The sequence below is a fragment of the Lactuca saligna genome, chromosome 5, assembly GCF_052625555.1.
Source record: "Lactuca saligna cultivar CGN05327 chromosome 5, ASM5262555v1, whole genome shotgun sequence".
Classification (NCBI taxonomy): Eukaryota; Viridiplantae; Streptophyta; class Magnoliopsida; order Asterales; family Asteraceae; genus Lactuca; species Lactuca saligna.
The window spans coordinates 172,215,497-172,236,941 of record NC_136421.1 but is presented as its reverse complement, the minus strand read 5'-3'; positions in this window follow the sequence as shown (position 1 = coordinate 172,236,941).

Below are 21,445 nucleotides of genomic sequence, written 5' to 3'. Positions count from 1 at the left end.
CAAGCCGCACCAACCTTCGCACTCTCGGGTTAGGAGAACCCGTCGCACTGATGACATCTCTAACGTCCCCAGGAGACACCACCACTACGCACACGACCCTTGATCAGAATCAAGCTGGGAGTCCCAGACTCCATCCCTACATCCATCCTGAGACTCTTGGCTCTACACCCGCGGAATCCCTTTCGCATCCTCAGCAGACATCCCATCATGATGTCATTCCATACCACTGTCACAGACACAATGTTCGACCATCAGACTCCAAATCATCCATTCTCACTACAACTTCCACTTCCGCAAATCGACACTTTCCTCAGCAAATGAGGGTCCGACACTTCCTCCCATACAACAACACAAAGGGTGGCATACCAATGCACTAATGATGGCGGTTGAAATAGGATAACTCAACCAAGGATAAATACGTGCCGCAACACCCTCCGAAATCTAATACACATGCCCGAAGCATGTCTTTGAGCGTCTGAATCGTTCACTCCCTCTGAGGTGTCCTCCGACATCATCAGGATAAGCTCTAGCTCATCACATATCCCTCTTCGAGACTGGGCACCAGGTCAGCTTTTGACTCCACAGCTGAGCCTCCAAAGGTCACCCAAATCATGATCCAAATATCCCACTAACTTCCTCCCTATGACCACTATCCCGGCCCAACATCCAGGCTCCAAAAACTCAATACTAGGGCTACTCAAGCCCAAAACTCTTCCACATCATACACTGATCGGAGAACATTCCATCATCACACTCTCTTGCCATCTAGTGAGAACTACGGCTCCCCGCAGTATCACAACACCCTCTGACTAGTGAGTACTACGGCTCCCCGCAGTATCACAACACCCTCTGACTAGTGAGTACTACGGCTCTCCGCAGTATCACAACACCCTCTGACTAGTGAGTACTACGGCTCCCCGCAGTATCACAACACCCTCTGACTCCACTAGCTCGTGCTCCACAGACTATCATAGGCGGCTACCCATACTCGTCTCGAATATTCATCACAGACTCTGGAGGCAATCGTCATAACAGATGCCCACCCTTGCGAAGATCCACTCTCCCAAGTAATCTCCCTAGATGCCCATACTCGAAGGGCTATCACTAGTTCCATAGATACCTGATATACCACAAGTCGTCTCAACTCAAGATTCACGAATAACTTCGAAATAAAGATATCAATGCCCGGATACCTCGGAACACCCCCACCGAACATCACAAGATCCTGCCACAACCACAGATCTCCTGCCCCAAGCACCATATAGATGCAATAATACATTCCCTCTGAACCCCATAACTAGATCTTCATTTTTCCCAAGTTGCAACTTCGGTGTATTCAATTTCTCAATTGCAATACGAAGAAACGCTAACGCTATGAAATACGCTGATAATTCTCCGAAACCCTTTTTCCCGCCGCTCAAAATCCAAACAAGGATACGCATACCGACCCGGGAGTTGGCTGGCCAATCATTCTTTATCTACTTGCCCCAACACCGACCAATACCAGATTCCTGACTAATAAACACCTGTCGTGGAGACATTCATCCTTTTCAAACAAGTACTTCCCGCATTAACTCACTCTGACCCCTTTCCTCGATCACCGACATCTCTGGTCTCATGATTTCTTACCGCATATCTATATACTCCACTTATACCTGCTCTTGACAAATCTCTACTTTCTTACATACGGCACCCGGTTCTCCCCCACTTAGGGTTCGAACCATTACCAAATAGCACGCAACTAACCCATAACTATATTCTCAAGCAAAATCGCACCTGCCCCCGGAAAGTGCTACACAACGCCCAGATAATCCCCCCTTAAGGAAATGAATCGACCTCATATACTCTGAACCTCTGGTGAACTCCTCAAGAACTTCTCGTCACGTCTTCCTCTAGCCGTTCCAAATCTCGTACCAATTTAGTACCAAACAACTCAACTGCTCGATAACATCCCTGGCTCATAGACTGAACCATAAAACCATCATACCCCTCACCTCAACTCATTAACCAACGCTCCAACACCGGGATCATCCCAAGAACAGGAACCCACTCCTAAATTCAACACCCCATGGATAGAAAACTCTCGGCACCGCTGAACTCGACTGAACTCCCCGCTGATACCACTACCGTACACCCGACTAAACTCAATTAGGTATAGCGTGGCCCTCGACTATCTTAGTCCCAACTGACTATCTGCTCATGATAGATCACTGCCTCGCGGCACACATGCTACCTGATACTCTGGTGGGAAATCATCATCAATGACAACCTGCAGGGTTTACCCCTAAACCCAAAACCAAAACATCATGCTTCTCATATTTTTCACACGAGCATAATCAGTACCTCCCAGATCATAGGAGGTGACATCTCCTTTATCGACTGATCGCCCAACTCAGATCGAAATTCTCCCTTCTCACTGAATCCTTACTAAAATACTCTAAGGGGCTCTCGATCTCCCTCTCAAGGGACGCCTCTTCGAACTTACTCGTGACCGAATAACCGGAGAACCACAAACATCATTCACTACGAACCATGGTACTCATTCCATGACATCTCTTCTCAATATGCCCCGGTGTATGGTACCCTAACCATAACATCACTCCCCAATCCGCTCCGATGTATGGTACCCGGACCATAACATCACTCCTCAATCTGCTCTGATGTATGGTACCCGAACCATAACATCACTCCTCAATCTGCCCTGATGTATGGTACCCGAACCATAACATCACTCCTCAATCTGCCCTGATGTATGGTACCCGAACCATAACATTGCTCCTCAATCTGCCCTGATGTATGGTACCCGAACCATAACATCACTCCTCGATCCGCTCTGATGTATGGTACTCAAACCATAACATCACTCCTCAATCTGCTCTGATGTATGGTACCCGAACCATAACATCACTCCTCAATCTGCCCTGATGTATGGTACCCGAACCATAACATCACTCCTCGATCCGCTCCGATGTATGGTATTCAAACCATAACATCACTCCTCAATCTGCTCTGATGTATGGTACCCGAACCATAACATCACTCCTCAATCTGCCCTGATGTATGGTACCCGAACCATAACATCACTCCTCGATCCGCTCCGATGTATGGTATTCAAACCATAACATCACTCCTCAATCTGCTCTGATGTATGGTACCCGAACCATAACATCACTCCTCAATCTGCCCTGATGTATGGTACCCGAACCATAACATCACTCCTCGATCCGCTCCGATGTATGGTATTCAAACCATAACATCACTCCTCAATCTGCTCCTTAGAACCTTCAGAATACTCCCTGTATCAAGTATGGGTCCTCTGCTTTCAGTAGTACGGGCCCATACTACCTGCCACATCTACCCATACTTTCCACGCGGACCATCCCAGAGCTTCTAAATAGCTGCTCGACCTGCTCTTTCACCAATCCCATCGCGCGTGCTCGCTCCCCAACGAAATTCTCTATTCTACAAGCGCACTTATCTGGATAGGGTTACTCCCTAGGCTCTTCCGTTGTCCTCCCACTTCTTTGCTATCAGCTGCTGAAGAGCTCCTAATGATGCCAGCCATCTACCTCCTGAATATCGTCATATTCACTTGGTAGCTGACTCCCATCATCGAGAGTTCCACAAAGCACAAAGCAAGCAGCATTCGAGCATCAAAGAATACATAGGACTCCCTCTCTGTGATAACTCCACCTTCTCGGCTCATCCTCGAAAGTACCACCGAACTCTGTAACTCTACCCCTCATGGGTTCTAACTGGATACTGTCACTCATCACATACTCAAAAGCATAACACCTATAACAACGAATCCTAGGCTAAGGCATCACAAATCAGGCCACTCTAGTCCTAACATCTGAAATACCTAGCCTGTCTCTAGCATGCAATAATATCTCATAAAGTGCATCATGCATATCTCATAATACAAAAATAAGGGTATTTTGGGAAATCACCGTTCAGGCTCTGGCTGATTGTACACACTGCTCCTTCTTGCTTTCTCTTTGAACTTTTATTCATTTTTAGAATATTATTTCCTTAAAACTTTTCTTACTTCCTCAGTTTGAGTCCAGATTTACCCTAAGGCGCATCCGAATCCCTCAAACCAAGGCTCTGATACCAACTTGTAACACCGTAAATTTCAAGACAAAATTTTCATTTAAAATAATCATTTTACTCTTAGAAACACTTATTTAAAATCTTATTCATAGTCGATTTACAAAACATAACTCCATTTTCACTTGCATAGAAAACCAGGATCCTCCAAAATATGACTCTTTCTCTGGTGTGTACAATCAAGCCGGTGCCGTCCTGTGATACTGAAAGAAACCTGAAAAACATCAAACAAAACACTGTAAGCACGAAGCTTAGTGAGTTCCCCAAAATACCACACATAACACATATTAGCCACTCGAGGCTATAACTCTGTGGGTCCGTGCACCCAAACTCTGTGAACCCTCAGGTTCTAACTCTGGGAACCTTCCGGTTCCAACTCTATAAACATGCACAGCATAAATCACATAGAAATAATGCAGTACAACACATCACGTACATATAGCATACAAATACTCTAATCACATAACTCTGGTTACCTACTCAAGGTAAAGTATAGTGAGAAGACTCACCTGGCAAGCAGGAAGCAGATATCCCCACACTTGAATCTCGAACTCGCCACCGCCTAACACGTAAGGCAAATACTCTCATGAATATAACTCTCGAGACTAGAATAAATCCTCCATAACACCCTCTTATGGTTAAAAGACTATTTTACCTCTCTCTTGGCCCAAAGGCCACATCGCTGACCAAACCCTAAAAGTCAACGGCCAACCCTTGGTCGAAATCAAAGTCCTCAGTCTAAGTCAACCCCTAACTGACCCTACTCGCCGAGTCAACCCTGTGACTCGTCGAGTTCCCATAATCAAAACTTTATTCAATCTGCGACCTAACTCGCCGAGTCACCCCAAGACTCGCCGAGTCCAACAACTCTGAGTCCACTCGCACACGACTCACCGAGTCATCCCTCGACTCACCGATTCTCGACTCAACCAGAGAATATTTGGGACTCTTCGACAAGACTCACCGAGTCCAAATGGACTCGTCGAGTCCAAATGGACTCGTCGAGTCCAAGGCTGTCTTCAACCTACTCGCCGAGTTGTTCTTCCAACTCGTCGAGTTCCAGACCATCTTCAAGCAACTCGTCGAGTCGCCCCATGTGACTCGCCGAGTACCACCGTTCTGAATCCATTCAGAAGCACTCCAGGCCATGCAATTGATCCAAAACATAGATCTAGCCTCCTACAACCCATCCATCACGTAAAGTGGCAAACTTTACGTGAATCCAAAGAGATCTAAGCCGTTTGCACATTGGGGCTAGGGTTTGGGACATGTAAGCTTCACTAAACACTCCAACACAGGGACTTTCATGCTCTCTGATTCTTCCCCCTTCCAGATCTGAGGTAGCAACCTCAGATCTAACCTCTAGACTTCCCATTTCATCCATAGACAATTTCTCACAAACCCCAAAATGAAGAAACAACATAACAACAGGTCAATAACGAGATATTACCTCTAAGTGATGCCCGAACTGCAATGAAATTCGAATCCAAGCAAATCCCCTTGCTCCAAGCCTTCAATCTTCCCAAAATTCCTTCAACCATTACTTCTCCAAGCTCCAATCCACTCAACAATGGTGCTTCTCCGTGATTTAGGGTTTTCTGGGGCTCAAGGGGTGATGAAGAGGCTGGGAGGAAAACATAGTGATCTTTATATAAGGCTCAACCCCGAGAATTAGGGTTTTCTCCACTCAGCGCCTACTCGCCGAGTCCATTACACTGACTCGCCGAGTTGGCCACTTAACACGCGACCAGGTCGCGACTCTACTCGCCAAGTCCGCACATGGACTCGCCGAGTCACTCTTTCCCAATTTACTCTTTTAGCCCTTCAACTCTACTCTTGATATTTCGGGATGTTACATGGACCATGTCCCTCTCGGGACAACGACTGGTACAAAAAGCGTTGCGACAACTGCCAACGATCTGCTGCTAGCAATATGGTCCTTAGCCCCATGATAATCTGGAGCTCCACGAGCTTTGAGCTCCCGAAACATCGACGTGAGCATCCCTATCATGGACGCCATCTCGGGGCGGAATGCACCCAGCCTCTCATCTCAAATCTCAAAAATTCCCTCCTTGATCATACCGAAGATCACAAGATTCTGGTCAATGATATTGTGTGTAATCTTAGATGAGGTGAAATCCCTCATTTGACCATCAAGCTGCCCGGCTCCAGAGTCTAAGCATGATCCCTCACCGACACCAGAACTACCATCTGCTCTACCACGTAGCATCACCATACTTGGAAATATACCATAACAATCATCAAAATACTCATCATAACTCAAGGTATCTTACAAACTACAACTTCCATGGGTTCATCTCACCCTTCCTTTATTCGAGTACGGATGCTCTGCTTTCAATAGTAGGGGACCATACTACCTTCCACATATATGTATACTTTCCTCAAGTACTGCTTTGACTCCACCAAGTCCCTTTTTACTACTACTGCTTCGTGCGCTAATCTCATCCTAGGCTTGCCCTAGGGTAATCTCCGAACCACTCTCCACCATCAGTTGCATAAGAAGTCCCTGCTACCTTCCCCTAACTAGCTCGCGTATACCATTACATATTACTAAGACCAAATAATTATTCGAATGAGAGGTATTTCCTCACAACGGTTATACTCAAACGAGAGTTGTGAAATAAGGCTAAACCTAGCCTTCTGAAATTATTTATTCCCCATAATATGTAACTTAGATATTTATTTATTAGTTAGTTAAAGATATCTAGAACTCCTAAATGCATAAAGCAAGCAACATTCAAGCATTGAGTAACCATAATGAAACATATCCTAATCCGGCCATCATATTACTGACTAATTAGTACTAGCATGCATTTCAATAAGCTCATACAATCGGCATATAAGGAATCCTTCCTAGATCCTTAGCCCTAATCTAGCATGCAGTTCTCATACAAATATAGCAGGCATACAAGGGATATTTCCTAGATCCTTAGTCCCTAATCTAGCATGCAGTTCTCATACACATACAGTAGGCATACAAGGCATCCTTCCTAGATCCTTAGCCCCTAATCTAGTATGCAGTGCCGATAAGCATAACATATAATATCATAACAAACATATATGGGTAATTTGGAAGAACTTACTTGAGCTCGGTTGATTGAATGCACCACATGCTTTTCTCTTTTCAAAATCCTTTTTATAAAAAATGCTTTTCATTTGAAAATTTTCATACCACGTCCTCAGTTTGAGTTCAGACACACCAGAGAGTGTGCCTGAATCCCTCAAACCAAGGCTTTGATACCAACTTGTAACATCCCAAAAATTATGACCACAAAATTTCACTTTTATTTATTAAAATAACCATACTTATCAAAATCATTTCATCCAAAAACATAAGTCAAAGTATCAATCAAAGCATCTCATCAAAACTCATATCAATATATAAGAGTAAAAAAAACATCGTTGGCTAAACAAATGGTGTGTGCACTACAATCATCCCGAACTCTTCCCTTTACTACCAAAGTACCTGAAACCAAAACTGAAAACTGTAAGCACGAAGCTTAGTGAGTCTCCCCAGACTACCACATACCATACCCATAATCTTGTTACTAAGAGATACCAGCACTACCCACACTCGACTAACTAGGAGATACGGGTCCCACTAACACTCTGTTGACTACGAGATATGGGCACCGCCTGCACTCATCTCACAATGAAATACGGGCCCCACCCACACTCGGCTAACTATGAGATACGGGCCCCACCTACACTCGGCTAACTATAAGATACGGACCCCGCCCATACTCAACTACTAATCATATATACAAGTATCACATAAACATAAAGTATAGTCAAATCTATCAGACAGTCCTATATACATACCCAAATAATGCTATGAGATACGAGCCCTGCCCACACTCAGCTAATAATGAGATACGGGCCTCACCCACACTCAATGAGATACGGGCCCTGTCGACACTTAGGTAACTAGGAGATACGGGCCCCGCCCATGCTCCGCTGACTATGAGATACCAGACTCGCCCATACTCACATTTCTAATAACACATACAAGTACCACACAGACAACAAGTATAGCAATCCATCCATCTGACTGATATCTACACTCAGGTAATAATGAGATACGGGCCCCGCCCATACTCCATGTTCCTATCAAGAACATACAAACTACACGAGCCGACGTTGGTGCCTTCGACCTATTCAAACCATGAGGAAACTCACCTCGCACCGCAGACGATCCCTGGCTACTAGCTACTGGTTGTTGGCTGATAGATTCCTGAACTGTCAACATCAAAATAAAACCCAATTAACCATTTGGGTTTCAATGCATCACCATAAATACATGATTTGGGTTAAAAGACCATTTTACCCCTAACATAGCTTGGTCCAAGACCAAGGCCCAACTCATAGGCCGAAGGCCTAATAGCCAATTAATCAACCAAGGCCTAATTATGGCCTAATTTTCAAAATTGGGCCCAAACACCTTACATGGGCCTTACCCTAAGGCCGATCCAAATATAATAGTCGATATACTTGTTCTCAAATGACCCAATAAAAATCCAAAAACTTAAACCCAAAAGAAAGGCCCAACTTGAAGCCCAATCATAATTATGATTTTCACATAAAATGATGATTAGGGTTAAGTGTTCTTACTTAACCCATTAAGGACTTAAACCATTAAGTCCATCACCCCACTAGGCTTCTCATCCAATGTGTTCGGACATAATTCCAAATTCCAGTCTAATAGTCCAAACACGGGTCCCAACAAGTCCCAACAACAGTTTCTAGGATTAGATTTTTCTAAACCCAAATTAGGGTTTCCAACCAAACATAAGTCAATTAGTCCCAATGGTTATGTTTTTGGCTGATATAAGCTTCACTAGGCCAGGCACCACCCACTGCCACCTCAGCAAGTGGTGGCCGATAGCTGCTCACGGCGGCAACCACCAGTTCACGGTGGTGGTGGGGGTTTCCCTTGGTTTTTCTCCGGCCAAAACACCCAATGAACATCCCAATCATATAGGAAACGCACTCATACACATCTAATGACACACATACAACCACCCACACGGTGATAGGAGGTAGCAAGCGGTGGCATCCAACACCTCACGGTGGAGGCGATGGGTTTTCCAACCAAAAATCGTACCTACATCCCAACAAATAAATCCACCAGCATGTTCCTTCGAACATACATCCTTACATCCACAGTGTAGGCGGCAGGCATCACCAGAAAAGAAGAAAACAACGTCCCCATGGCCACCGGCGACGGTAATAACGTCTCCAACATCATATTCACAGCAAATAATGAGGAAGAGAGGAAATGTGGATTGCAGTTGGACTTACCAAGTGTTTCCCGTTGTTCACAACGACACGCAAGGATGAACATCACCCATTACTCAGTCTTCGACAGTCTTCTTAGTTGCCTATGACACCACCGACATCAAGGTTTGTTGTGGAGGCATAAGCGACAATGTAACAGGTGGTAGGGTGGTGGTGGGGCTCATAACTATGGATGTCAATAGGGCGGGGATTACCATCCTTGTCCCCGTCCCCGAGTCCATAACCTCATCCTCATCCCCATCCCTATCTCTGACCGATGCGGGGAATTTATTCCTCTCCCCTTTAAATTTGGGCTTATCCCCGACACATCCCCGTTCTATGTTCATAATAAATCAACTTACACAAAAAATAACTTCAACTTTAATAAGCTATCAAAACCAGATGCCATAATTAGATTGTGTTAACATCAATCATAAAGTTAAACAACCATCAAAATGAGAATATGATTACATAAAAGAAATTTCAATATTTTGTTCTATTTGTTTGCTTGAAAATTACTCAACATCATCATCATATGCAACTGTCTGATCAAAAGCCTTTGGTTCTCCTTGCTTTTTACCTGAAACATATAACACTTATTTTTGGAAAAACTAATATTTATACACATGAATGATATAACAATTGATATATTTATTAAAAATTTACCTTGAAGTTCCTTTCATAACCAACTTTGGCTACACATTAATGCCCCTACTGTTTCTGGTTTTAGTCGGTTACGTTGTTTTGTCACCCTATTCCCGCTCATGCTAAAAGCTGATTCTGAAGCAAATGTAGAAATTGGAATCGCTAAGATATCTATAGTAATCTTTTGTAAAATATAGGAAACTTAGAACCATTTCACTTCCAACACATTAATATATCAAAACCTTCTTCATTCGGTAACAACTTCTCAGCTAAATAATCATCCAACTCAGTTTTTTCAAATCCATCATCCTCGGAAAGCATATTCTCGAAATCCAACTCCTATGTTGATTTGCTTAAAGTAGAACCCCCTCCCTCAGAGACGTTTGTTGCACATTTTCGTTTCCAAGAATCTCCTCATTTATCATCATGTTTCTTTTTAAACTCTTCAAATAACTCAGTAATTATGTTACGTATTTTGATAATCTCACTTCTTGCTTCTTCCCCATATAACTTTGGAAAGAAATAATTGATCAAATTTAACTTATACCTAGGATCCAAGAAAATTGCTACACTCATAACATTATGTATTACATCCTAATACTTCTCAAATTTGATCAACATAGATGATGCCATAGACTTAATAACACTATTATAAGATCCTTTCCAACTCAATAATGATAGTTTCATATCACTAATCAAAGGGAAGAAAATGTTTGATGTGGGATATTTGGTACCAGAAAATTTTTCAGTCACTTGATAAAACAATTTCAATTTTTCACAAACATTTGATCCCATATTCCATTCATCTTCACTAGGCAAGCAAACATAAGGTTTATCTTTTTTGCTCAAACCGTTAAAAACTTCTCTATACTCCAAAGCAACACTCAACATCATATAAATGGAATTTCACCTTGTTTTGTAATCAATAAGTAACTCCTTTTGGTAATTAACACCTACTATCCAAGCAAAAAGTCTAAACTCTTGTATTCTTTTAGGAGAACTTGTCCAAAAGGAGACACTATTCCTAACATTCTCAATTGCATTGGCAATCCCAGAAAATCTATCTTGTACAATAAAATTAATTATGTGTGCACAACATCCCATATGAAATATTCTCCCTTTCAAAATTAGCGATGAAGTAGTAAGCGTACCTAGAAGCTTGTCGAGGATGGCATAATTTTTTAACAATTGTCAAGTTTTAATGTTGACAACTTATTATCAATGTTCCACTCCAAAAAACATTACATCATAGCTTGTGATAATACATCAGTAGTGTGTGGAGATGGCACATGTATAAAGCTGCATTAAACAAAATATAACACTTCAAAACTTCATCCAATATAAATTACAAATAATAATGTTAATTATAGTAAATACCTCATAATTTGATTTTGTAACTTCGAGTTGCCATCTATATAATGTGTCGTGATTACCATGTAACCTTTTTTTTTGGTTACTTGCAATCCACATATCAGATGTGAGAGCAATCCTACTATCATTCTCGTCAAAATATTTCAAAATATGAATTTTTTTTTATCCTCATATACCTTCATTATATCATCCTTGATTGTATTATGACAAGGCACCTTAAATAAAGGTTGAAGACTTTCAGTATACTTTTGAAAACCTTAATGCTCAACAATGGAGAGCGGATAATCATGAACTATAATCCTCTTTTCTAGTTCATCTCTAGATACTTCGGCATCAAAGGAATATTTACTCATATAAGCTTTAACATCAATAGTTTTTTACCCATGAACTAATATATGTTGCCTAATGTCCCTTGTGTTTTTCCTAAGGCTTATCCTGTAATGATCTTTCAAATGTGTTGTTTCATCATTAGATCTACCAGTCAATTGTTTACTGCAGTATTTGCATTTCGTCCATCTGCGAACACCATCAATATAAATTGGAATGAAATGGTTCAAAGCAGTAAATTTCAACCTTTTATTGGGATGCTCAGTAGCAGTATAGTTTTCTATAAGTCCCGGTTCATTATCATGTTCATGTTCATCGTTCATGGCTGGTTGTTTATCATTTTCTAAAGTAGCCATCTATAACTACAAAAAAATACACAATTCGTATTAGTGCATCACTTTATCAAACAAAAAGTAATTGTTAGAATAGGTTGTTTTCATTATGTATTCTATAACCATATTCAATAAATATTCAAACAAAAAACGTAATCTAAATAACTCTCTGTTATATAAAAAAAAGGTATTCTATAACCATTGAACCACATTCATGAACGATTAAATAATGATGGAGAAGTAAACATGAATACATATGGGATAATGACGTTTTCAATTTTTGTTCCAATAATGTGATATAAATCATTTGATGACGTTCTCAATATTGACAATAGCCTAGTAGGTTTGATTAATTATTCAAAAGAATCACAAGCATTTGATGAGGTTGTGCATTAAATATTAATCATAATAATCACAAGAAAATACCATAATAATAACCACTAACGTTTAGAATAACCACAGAAAGCATACCTACTTCGGATTCCCTGATAGGGATGCACGACAACACGAGTGAGACGGAGGCAGAAAACCAAAAACGAGGTGAAATAACAGCCAAATTAGAGTTAGCAATTTAGGATTAGATTACTAATTTGATCGGGCAATTACTTATCAGTAGTGGACTCTATGGACTATGGATTGCAACACTTGACGAATAAATTTATGGGCTACATTATAATCAATTATATATATATATATATATATATATATATATATATATATATATATATATATATATATATATATATATATATATATATATATATATAATCAAAATGGGTGCGAGGCGGGTTGGGGATTGATATATCCAAACCCGGCCCTTCCCCGGATTTATTCTAGCGGAGATCCCCAACCCCATACTTGAGACCCGTTTTTGCGGGGAATACCCATTCCCAATCAGGGCGGGTCAACCGGGTTCCCCATTGGGTCGAGGCAAATTACCATCCCTACTCATAACCTTCAACGTTACCGACAAAGAATGTAGAGGCAGTTGTGTAGGCTTCTCAGGTGGTAGTTGTTCATAAGGCATCTAGGTTTAGGGTTTCCTCAAGAAAACGAGGGGGAAAAGGTTACCTGGATTAATCTGGTTCCATGTTCAAACATAACTCATTTTTTCATGTTTGGTCCTCCTCCACCATAAGCTTTTCAAATTAACTACAAAACTTACCAAACAACCCCATCTTTAATAATTTATTACAATTCAAGTCTGACAGTTACCATTTAAACCTCAAATAAAAAAAATGTAGCTTTTAACACCCCAATGTGCACACCCCATTAATTAGTACGACTTAAGGCTAAAATACAATACTTAAATATACGTCTTTGGTTCTAGGGTTCATTATTTATTTATTTATTTATTTTTAAAATGGACTGTTACATTCGGGTTTTAGGAGGTTTAGGGGCTGGTAAAGAGGCCAACCCTAAAGACATAAGTTGCTTAAATAGGGTATCCTTACTGAAAATTTCGGGTTTTAGCACCGCTCGTACGCCCAGCATACGAGGTCGAGGCTTTGCGATCATTCCTTATGGGTATGCTAAGCGTACACCAATGTACGCCCTGCGTATTGCCCTTCATATTAGTATGCCTTGCGTACTCCATATGTACGCCCCGTGTATTAGAGTTTCCTCTTAGACCCTAAAATACTCCAAAGTCCATAACTTCTTCGTTATAAATCCAATTTCGACGATCCTTATATCCATGAAAAGATAACGAGAACAAGCTCTACACTTTTATCAACTCATACTTGCCATAAAATTTTGCAAAAAAATCCAATTTCCATAAAAGCCTGTGTTTCCATTTTACCAAAATACCCCTTGGCTCCAAAACAAAAATTGAACACCCGAATCATGTACTTTACATCACCTGCACCCAAATGGGTAACGATTACGGACAGGGCATTACAACTCTCCCCCACTTAAATTAGATTTCGTTGTCAAGATCATTACTTATCATTCCAGCACACCATACATCTTGAACTACACAATCACCATCCTTACGCGTACCACAACCTTACCAAAGGCAACTGAACCCAACCCTAGCAGAACTCTCCAAACCCGATGAAGAAAGAATCCTTAATCCCATGTAGAAAATCACTTTTACCTTCCCCGAAACATGAAATCTGAAATCGTTCTGACTCCCCGAAAGAGCGCCACACTGAACCACTACCATTCCAAAGCCTCACTGAATTACAGACCAAACAAAATGCTTCCAACCCTTTATTATCTTGATGCTTCCATTGGGAACAAACACTTATACTTGATAGAAGGTTCAGATAATCCTTCGAGTAGAAGATTCATCCTTGCAACGGTTAGACTCAGACGAGAGCTGTGCAATAGGGTCAAATCAATTACTCTGAGATTATTTAATCAAAATTGAAAATGATGTAGCATATTCCCCGAATAACAAGCTACTCCACGCACGAATTCTAAATCATTAATGCCACCAGAATCATCTTGTTGCTCCATAGCTGCTTTCCGAAAGCAACAGAGACCCCCCCCCCCCCCCCCGCCCCGAGATGCCAACTTACCTGCCAACTCACTGATTCACTGGATTACCTTCTGGTTGTTAAGTCTAAAGACACACATAGTCGCCCCACGCGAATTCCAAAAGAAAGTCTCATCTAGCAGTAATTGCCCAAGCTATCTCGCCACCAATGGCTCCAACCAATCATATCAGGCCGAAAAACTTGATGCCACCAAATCCAATGCTAAAAGTGAATGCTACATGACCAACTGTTGTCTTATATCGCACTCGGTTTCCAACGACCTACCGCTTTCCTAGTTCCATGAATGTTGTGACCTTCCCAAAATTATTCAAACCAACAAACGCTGGTCAAATCCATCCAAAGAAACCCATAACCAGTCCTGCATTTGCCACACCCTCTTCGCTGTACAAGGATTGGTGAATGCTACGGGACACCCCGCAGTCTTACAACACTCCTACATTATCTACCAACCTAGTGAATGCTACAGGTCACCCACAGTCTTACAATATTCACATGCTATCTACCAACCCATTGAATGCTACAAGTCACCCCATAGTCTTACAATACTCCTACGCTATCTGCCAACCAAGTGAATGCTACAAGCCACCCCACATTCTTACAGCACTCCTACGCTATATGCTAAACAAGTGAATACTACGAGCCACCTCGCAGTCTTACAACACTCTTATCTTGTTGTGGCCACTGCCCATTGTATTAGCGCTCATCTATCAATCCCTACATACTCTTGCTGAGTCAAACACGCCCCAGACTATGTGCTAAACTAAGGCTTGGGTCATGCTCGGAACCCCAACCTGGGTCCATCAAAAGCCTGGTATCCATCACCAAGAAGGTGCCAACCAACCGCTGGAAGTTTCCTAAACTCCCGACTCACACAATCCCCGATCCAGACGACCACCTAAGTCTACAAGGTCGGATGGATTCCTAGTCTATCTTTCCTCCTTTTAGTCCAACCGCCGACAACCCGCACTTACCAAAACTAGTTCTCCTTCACTAGCCAATCCCAATGTCCGCACAACTCTCGAAATCCATATAAACACTCCCACTAATCTCAACAATATATTAATTCCCCTGGCACTCCAGGTGGCCAACCAAGCTCAACTGCTAAAACCACTGAACCCCGAATTTATTGGAGACTAACTGACTTAACATGATCATATACCTTCCAACAATACCCCTGAACTGAACCCAAGAAAGAACCGGAACAACAACCGAACACACTAACATCTGCTCAACAAGATACAACCCTTTACTGAGCCACTAATTATTCAAGGCATTCAAAATGACATATAACACTTCTTGATAATACTACCAAGCAATTAACAGATAATTAAACCAAAGATAACGCTTACCCCAAATCGATAAAAAAAATCCCAAGCAATATAAATAGTGATAATAACCAGAGAAAGAAAAAAAAAGAAACATACCTGCAATATCGCCTGCTGGAGTCCTGGCCTTCCTTGTCTGACACTGCAATGCTCGGATTGTCCCTGCTGGGGCTCCTGCTGCACCCTCTAGACCATCAGTGATCCTCAAAGTAACCGAAGCAGGTGCACTCACTGCTCCTTCCCTCATCATCGGACAGTCGACCTTCTTGTGGATTACTTGGTTGCAGTGAAAACATAACGGGCTTGCCCCTGAGGACAATCCCAGCTGACATGACCAACCCTACCACACTTGTAGTAGCCCAAACCCCTAGAATGACAAATCCCATCGTGTAGTTTCCTGCACGTGCTATATTAACCCTTACCCTACTTTCCCCTTAATCGTTGATCTGAAGTCTTGGGTGTCTTCTTGGAACCCTCCACTACATCTACCTAATCTCTCCCCTCTTCCCTCGGTGCTCCAAATCGATCTTTCGCTCTCGGGCTATAGAAATCATATCATTCAGGGTCTTACAGCCTGATATACTCACAAACTCCCTAATGTCATCCCTATGCATATCATGATACCTTACCTTCTTTATTTCCTTATCTGATGCATACTACAGAACCAATAAGGCCCTCTCCAAGAGCATGACAGTGATTTCTATCAGAGTCTGAGTAGTCTTGCGAAGATCCTAAAACTCTCTCGCCAACTGCTGCACCTCAATCACGATGCAAACTCAGATTGAAACATGGTCGAAAAATCATTCCATGTCATAGTATCAACAACATCATCACCCATATCACTTCCTACCTCCTCCCACTAGTCTTGTGCCCTGTCCTTCGAAAGGTAGGAGAAAATATGACATTCGACTATTCAGGACAAAAACTCATCCTGAATGCGTTAGCTATATTCGGTAAGCATCTCCTACTTGAAATGGGGTTCTGTTCCCCATAGAACGTGGGAGCTCCACAAGCACGAAACTCATGGAAAGGAAGAGTATGAGCTCCAATGATAGCCATAACCTCAGTACGGAACGTGCCAAAGCGCTCATCCAAAATCTCTAGAATCCCTTACTTGACCTAATCAAAGATCACAAGAGTCTTCTCCAAAATATCGCTAGTAATGTCCTATGAGATCAACTCCTGCATCTGGTCGATAATCGGCTTAGTACCTAGATAGGAGTGGCAACCAGAACCAGAACCTCCTTGCTCAGTACTCATCGCCAAACTGAAATACGAAATGCAAATGATCAGAACATACCCAAGAATCCTCCTCCCACAAGCTTCCTACATTCTCCAAGACTCCCCCCGATTCGAGTATGGATCATGTTATTTCAGTAGTACGGGACCAATACTACCTTCCACATGTATCCATACTTCCTCAAGAATCGTCCCAAATCCTCTAAGTCGCCTTCTCAAACTAATGCACCGAATACTCACTAAACAACGCAACTAACCCACTAAAGCACTTCCTGGTATCTCCTAGGTTCTAGACCTCACCTTGCCATCAGTTGTGGAAAGATTCTCACCACTTTCAACAAAATACATCACGAATATAGTCACATGCAACAGAGATCAGATAATCCTTTGAGTAAAATACTTAACCCTAGAATGCTTAGACTCAGAAAAGAGTTACGCAATAGGGTCAAATCTATCACTCTAAGATTATTTAACCTGTGCAACATGCAACTTAGCAAATTCACTTAGTAGTTGATCCACATCACTAAGAGTCCCATAAAGCACAAATCAAGCAGCATTCGGGCAACGGAAAATCTAACCAACATATCCCTACTCAAGCCAGTCTATCCAATGATCTGAAAATCATACTAGCATGCAATTCTAAAAGCTCATACATTCAGTCATATAAAGGCGTCTCTCGTATCATAAAATCCTGAGTAGATTCTTAGCCCTAATCTAGCATGCAATTCTCATTATCATAACATATATCATAATAAACATGTATTTGTATTCTACGAACCACTTACTTGAGCTCGGCCAATTGCACACATCACACCCCTTTATTTGATTAGAAACTTGTTTAATAAAATATTTATTTTATGAAACTTTTTACGCAACTGTCAATTTGAGTCCAGGCATACCATTAAGTATGTCTGAATCCCTCAAACCAAGCCTCTGATACCAACTTGTAACATTCCAAATATGAAGGTCAAAAAATTCATTTTTAAAACAATCAATACACCCATTTATAATTTAAACAAATCCTTAAAGATATAGAGTGCAATCCCAAAATCTCAACGTTGCGAAAAATATAGTTGTATGCGCCGCGATCAAGTCGGGCCCTTCCCTTTCAATCTGGAAGAACCTGAAACCATAAAAAAAAATTGTAAGCACAAAACTTATTTAGTTCCCAAATACCACATACCATACATAACATACGAGTCATACATATCAAGCAGTTCCAATATTCAATGGGAGGTGCTATGTGTCAACCATAGTTTTTGAATTATTCCACGAGCCGTATCCAGATCTTTCCTTGCCAAGTTGGGGACCGAAACCATGGATCTTACAGACAAGTGCTAGGAGCTACCTCTTGGTCTTCCATGCAAGCATCATAAAGACAACTAACATAAAATATGCAACTAATTATCAACTTAACTGCCAGAGTCCAAACTCTAGTCATTCATACAGATTTTCCAGGAGCCACATCTTGTTCTTAAATACAAGTGCCAAGGGCGACCCCTGGTCTTCTTTTAATACATAAATAAACATGTCGACATTGATGCCTTCGACCCAATATACAGTGAGGAGACTTACCTCGCACTGCTGAATCACACTGATAATCCCTGGTTGTTGCTCCGATAATTCCCCAAGCTATCAATATTAAAGAACATCCAATTAACAATTAGAGTCGAATCTATATCCTTCAATCCATACTTATGGTAAAAAGACAATTTTATCCCTTACCTAGTTTGGCTTAAAACTAAGGCCTAATCTTCAATCCAAAAGGTCCAAAAACCAATTAACCATCCAAGGCCCACATATGGCCCAATTTTCCAAATTGAGCCTAAATCCCTAGATGGACCTTACCATAAGGCCCACCAATTATTCCTAGTCTAAACACATGCATTCAGATGGCCCAATAATTCCCCCAAGAAATTAAGCCCAAAAGATGGCCCAAACCCGAAGCTCAAACATGCAAGACCTAACACCAAGTACTTGGGGCGTACTTAGCATATACACGCAACATACTCACTTGGAGGCTTTACGCTAGGCGTACCTACTTATACGCCCACCATACTAACCCTCTTCAGACCAAAACTTGATTCCACACTTAATCCATTAAGACAAAGCTCCAAAACACAAATTTGACTTCCTTGAGCTGGATTATCAAGTAAAGTTGCTAACTTTACGTTCATGCATGTCTAAATGAAGCTCTTAAGCTTAAAAAGGACTCAATACGTGACGTAATGCATGCATGTGACCAAAAATCCTGTAAAGCTTGCACATTTATGCCTAAGGAGTCCAATATAAACTTAGATCTAAAAGGCCAAGCCCTCAAAATGCTTTAACTCTTCCATTAACCCAAAAAGGACCAAAAGCATAACAAAATAATCTATAAGGAGATATAAACACCTAGAAGGCAAGGTTTAAATTGATACCTTATAAAGCTTACCCAAAAGATGATGATTCTGGATCCAAAACCTTTCAACCAAGTAAAGCAACTTCAAGCTTTCTCTACTTCCTTCATAAAGGCAAAAATGGGCACCAAAGTCTGCTTTATAGCTCAAGAACACCATCACGAGGCTAAGTGGTCGATTTAGGGTTTTAGGAGGTTTGGGGGCTGGTATAGATTCTAGTTACGCTAAGCATACACCAATGTATGCCCGTTGTACTGCCCTTCGCACTAGTACGCCCTACATACTCCTTATATACGCCTCGCGTACTAGGGTTTCCTCTTAAACCCTAAAACACTCTAAAGGCCATAATTCTTTTGCTATAAATCCGATTTCGACGATCCTTATATCCATGAAAAGGTAACGAGAATCTCTAGACTTTTATCAAATCATACTTGCCATAAAATTTCGCAACCAAAAATCCAATTTCCATAAAAGCCTGTGCTGATATTTTACCAAAATACCCCTTGGCTCCAAAACCAAATCCAAACACGTGAATCATCTACATTACATTACCTACACCCAAATGGATAACGATTCGGGATAGGCCGTTACACTTTGTGTCTTCTTTTTCCTAGCTTAAACTTTCTAGAGTGTGACAAAGATTTTTCGTTGCTGAAAAAAACTAAGAAATTCCACGATGTAAAGCCGAGGGTGAGTAAGAGAGGTCTCTCGGGTTTATGTTACAATTGGTTTTAGTGTCTAGGTTGGAGATAGGTGGGTTTGGTCGCATGATAGTTTAGGAGAGTATTTTTTTGCTTTAACTCGTTCTTTGGTTTATGGGCACATTTTACCAGCCTCTTCAGTTGCTACAATATGGGTAAATCTTGTTTCTCATTCAAATAAATGTTTTTTCTTGGAAGTTGGTTTTAAACCGATTACCTAATCGCCTTAACCTTTTTGATGGAGGTTTGGATGTTCCTAGTTTATGTTACCTTATTTGTAAAAATGGAGTGAAATTGGTAAACCATTTGTTCTTTTCTTGCCCGTTGGCTTTGGCTTTTTTGGTGAAGAAGGTGGGTTAGTGGGGTTCATATTGCCCTGTTATTTTCTCACACGACAATTGGCTTTCGTGGTTTGGCAATTTACGTCTTAACAAGGTTGTTAAGAACTTGTTCGGGGCAATTTACGTCTTAACAAGGTTGTTAAGAACTTGATAAAGCTCGTTTCATAAAAAAAAGCCTTCTTTTTATGGGATCATTATGCATGCATACTCTTGGTGTCATAGTAGATGTAAGAGTTCTTTAGTTGGGTTGGATGATTGCAAAATCCATCCCTTGCTATTATGTAATGTTTTAGTTTTATACTTTTTTTCTTATGTCTTGTTAGTTTCTTTTAATATAATTTATGTTGTTCTAAACCAAGCGTTAGCTCTTTTGTGAGCGTGTATTAGTCGATGGTGGGAAGATGCCATTCTAAATGTGTTTAATGTCATGAGTTGTTTGATTGGGTTGATAATAACGGGATTTAAAAAACGAAAAAGAGTGTTATGGAGGTGATCATTATGCCATTACTATTTGGATGATTTAGTGCTTCTATAATAATTACGTTTTTGCTACCAATAATTATTGTAACTTCGGTAAATATTGGTTTTTTTGATAGAGTTGTTTCTTTTAATTGGTTGGTTTCAGAATTAATCAACTTAAAGCCCATTGGATATAAAAAAATCCATTCTTTACAATTCTCATGTAATTGTTTCCTAACGTCTTGCTAATATTCTTTGTGATATTTAGTCGTGCAATAAAAATGTTATACTATATGTTTGGTGATTGTCGTTGACACAAATCTGTCCTAGGTGTAAATGTGTAATGATTTATATATTTGCCACCTAGTTAAATGAATAAGTTTTATTTGTTCGA